Source organism: Manis javanica, chromosome 13, assembly GCF_040802235.1.
Source record: "Manis javanica isolate MJ-LG chromosome 13, MJ_LKY, whole genome shotgun sequence".
In the NCBI taxonomy this organism is placed as follows: domain Eukaryota; kingdom Metazoa; phylum Chordata; class Mammalia; order Pholidota; family Manidae; genus Manis; species Manis javanica.
Window position 1 is genome coordinate 7,975,945 of NC_133168.1, and position 3,942 is coordinate 7,979,886.

The following is a 3,942-nucleotide window of genomic DNA, read 5'->3' on the forward strand; positions in this document are numbered from 1 at the left end:
CGATCCCCATATTCAGGGTCCTATAAAGGCTCAGGGATTATGCAACTTCAAAGGGAGAGAAGGCATGGGTACACCTCTGGTTATTGGTCATCTCTTTGACCAAGTTACCAAGATGTTTCTTCCGGGTCCTTCTCTGCTCCTTTAAACCAAATGTGGGACACAGGAATCATCCATGAAACTAGAAACGTCCCAAGGCCCATCTGGCCTTGCTTCCCTCGAAGTGGTGGCACGCAGCCATCCTTCTATGGGGTGTGGCCAGAGGCACAGCTGAAGTCCCTGCTTCTCCTGGAAGAAGGCCTCTCTCTTCTCCCTAGTCAGCTCTGGGGTGTCTCATTTTTAAGTGAGATAAAATGCTTCTCTCTTCCTGGTTCCCTTAGAGCAAGAGTCATCAACCTTAGCTATCCACTGGAATCACCTGGGGAGCTGTAAAAAAAAAACACTGATTCCTGGTTCCCAACTCCAGAGAGATCAGCCTAACTGGTGCCCAGGATGGCTGGGACAGTGAAGTATTTCAAAACTCTCCGGGTGATTCTTAGGTGCAGCTGAGGTTGAAAACTATGCCTTTTTCATGAAGTTCCCATGGATGGATTCCTCTCCCCTCAGTGGACTTGGTGTTTGGAAATACAAGCTGGACAGGTAAGTGTCTTTTCTTCTTTTCCCCCAAAGAGTATGCTACTACAACTTGAATGGATAAAGGGGAAATACTGGGAGTAAAAAAAATATCATCTTTACAGTATACAACCTCGTGAATCCATGCAACGCAGAATACAAAGGTCGAAAAGACCCTGTCCTTGGCCAGGTCTGATTAGAGTTCTCACTTGAATCAGAGTGTATGTCTCTTTTCAAGTATTTTTTATCTTTGTGCATTGAAAAGTTATATCATAATTGCTGAACAACAAGCTTAGGAAATACACTACCCAAAATAAGATTCTAATTTTGTAAGTAATTTTTCTAAGTAATTTTCAAAAATATTTGCATCTAAATATTTTTTCTTACTTGTTATCTGCATAGCTCAAATGATAAATGAACAAAACAAAATCACATATGTATAAAATGGACAGAATGACTGAATAGCTTGGCATTGCAAGGTTAAAATTCTCTGTAATTTTCAACATAGAAATGTATGAGCGTGTTAGTCACAAAACATGTTATAGAGAAACACTAATTTCTCCTGGGGATTTCACTTTTCCAGGTGAGAATGAAGCAAGAAATTCTCTAAATTGTTTTTTATAGATATATAAATAAAACATGAATCAAGCAAGCCATGTCCTTTAGAAAGAAAAACATATTTTTTGTTATGGAGTTACAGTGGAAAATAAGTCTGCTGTTCCTAAGACATTTTTGTCCACAGGTATTGTATTATTATATACAAATACAAGTTTACCAACATAGAAAACCTCACAGAAATACAAATCGCTGGAGTATTGTTGGGAGTAAATTCTGTCTTACATTTTTAGCAAATGGAATGCTAACCTAGCCACCCACCACCAGGTGAGAAACGGTGAAGAGACTAACAGCCCCGTGGAGTCGGCAAATGAATGAAGTAACACAGCCTGCAGCTGGTCCTTCTTCTAGGCATGGTCCAGTCTGGAAATGGAAATGCACCAGGTATTTCCTTGAGGAGAATTTAACACCAGGAATAGTCAACTAACGGGTACGGGAGAACTGGAAACGGGAAGGGGGACACACTAAGGTGACACAGAGATGTAACTGTGAGCAGGGGGCGGGAAAGGGAAGAGATCGGGGGAATGAAAACACCGAAGCTTGAAGTGGGGACCCTCCTTCCCAAGCTGGCGCTGGTTTCCGAGGGGCTGCCACCTGGCTGAGCTGTCATCTCCAAGGGGACCCACTGACGCTGGTCCTGCAGGATTCCAGGTCACTGCCAGGGGGAAGAGCCATGGCAGGGGGTCGCCAACAGGACAGGAGGAGGCCAGTCTCGGCTTCCCGTCTCCGATCGTGGCCCCTCCAGACACCGTAACAAGGATCCAGCCGGCCAAAGAGAAGTTCGCAGGGACCACAAAGCGTGGTAGAGGAAAGGGGGTTAAAGCCCATGACAGTGAACCCGTCCAGGCTTATCCCACCTTTTTAAAGGACCCCAATATGCTTAACCTTACTTCCTCCGCTTGTGGAAAGTTCCCAGTGCAATTATATTAGTTCACCAAAACATGTGCATCCCCCGACGCAAAACCAGCACGAGAAATCAATTAAAGGAAAACGAGATAAATAACCTTATCAGACATAGAAGAGGGGTCCTGGGTTTGGAGTGCGTATGCAACATTATGTTTTCATTTTGAACATCTGCTTAGACTTTTCCACTGAACTCCGTGTCTAGAGTTAGGGAGAGCCCAGTAGTTTCTTTCGCATTCGGTTATTTATAGAAATTGGCTTTCAAGCTACCAAAAAAAAAAAATGTTCTTAGTTCTCAAGAATCACCCCTTCCCCTGTATGTCTTACAGCTGCTCAATGATGGAAAGAGATGGACTCTTGCCGGAGCCGCAGCCAGCAGTGGCGGCCACTTACCTACAAGTAGGCTACTTTGTCGCCCAAGAGAATGGAAGTTCTAAAGCTCTTACATGTTGTCCCAAATCCATCTCACAAAAACGTGTAATGAATAAAATTCTTTATTTGCCTTCCTCTAATATATAATGTCATCTAAGCTATTGCCAATATTTTGTTAAATGGAAATTAAAAAGCCACAGGTGCAGCACAATCTCGTTTTCTGTACAATTACATAAAGAGGCCACAAAAATATATACCAGTGTTGTGGGGTTATGTTAATTTTCACTTTCATCTTTTCTGACTTATGTATTGTCCATAACAATTGGATGATAATACAGCCATTATTTGGGCAACGCGTCCTGTTTGGGGGGGCCTAAGGCTACTACTGAGACCTCTGAGGTGTTAGTAGGGCCTTTCTGCTGGAAAGAAACAAAAACTGGGATCATTTGCCTTGACTCCTTAAGCTGGTGGGGACAGAGAGGGATCCCAAGGCCAGCCTGTCAGCCTCAGAAGTCCCCACACTTAATTACATGTATTACTTTTGAAAGGAAACGGAAAGAGCTATTTTTTAAAAAGAGATTGTGATCAACAAACACAAACATTTAGTTAAATGGCATAGAGTATTTATCTATATTAACTTGTTCACTGAATATCCATTGATCCAAAATTACTAGATGTCCTACTGATTTATTATGTCCGGCTCCTGTGAATTATCATTTTCCAAAAAGTTAGACTACATTATTATACATATTTACTTTATGTTAAAAATATGATTGAGGGCTAATTTTAAAGGCAGTTGGTACTACCAATTAATTTAATAGTGGGGGAGACCTTCGTTCGACCTGTAATATCCTTGTTCCCACTGAGATACAGAGAACAACCTAAGGTATATGGTAGAAGACAGTTCAGGAGCAAAAGATGAATCTTTACAAGCCAATCGATAATAATTGGCTTGTTCAAAAATTCTGTCTCAACCCAGGATATTACCTTGATTATAATAAACATCTGCAACTTGCCCACCATCTCTCCTCTCCATTCATCCATCTAAATTCATGACTTTTTATTTTAATCATACATGTACTAAGGACTTTTAACTTGCTCAGAAGCACATAAATTAACATGAATTTGTTTAAAACAAAAACTCTCCCTTTTCTCCAGGTTTCTTCATTAATTCCTGGCAGGTCCAACTTAATAACATTAATGCAAAATACATCTTTAGTTCTCTTTGAAGACATTAAACAGGTTGGGGAAAAAAGCATGCTTAAAGTAACTCACATCCAGCCACCCAGAAATGAATAGAAGCAGTTTGAAAATAAGAAGAAAACAATAAGTAGGAAATGCAGTTCCAAGCATTCTCTGGGCTCAGTCTCCATCAGAGCTGATGGAAGCAAATACTGTAGCGCACTCTAGACCCAGTCCACACATGACCCTGCTTTCATCTCA

General features: G+C 41.3%; 1 long non-coding RNA gene across 1 annotated transcript; it reads left to right on the forward strand.

The window, feature by feature from the left end:
• The first annotated feature begins 478 nt into the window (after nt 1-478).
• On the forward strand, nt 479-2,605 carry LOC140845753 (uncharacterized). The gene is made up of 3 exons (XR_012124623.1): nt 479-636; nt 1,458-1,608; nt 2,457-2,605. It is a non-coding gene; the product is annotated as an uncharacterized lncRNA (long non-coding RNA).
• The last annotated feature ends 1,337 nt before the right edge of the window (nt 2,606-3,942 follow it).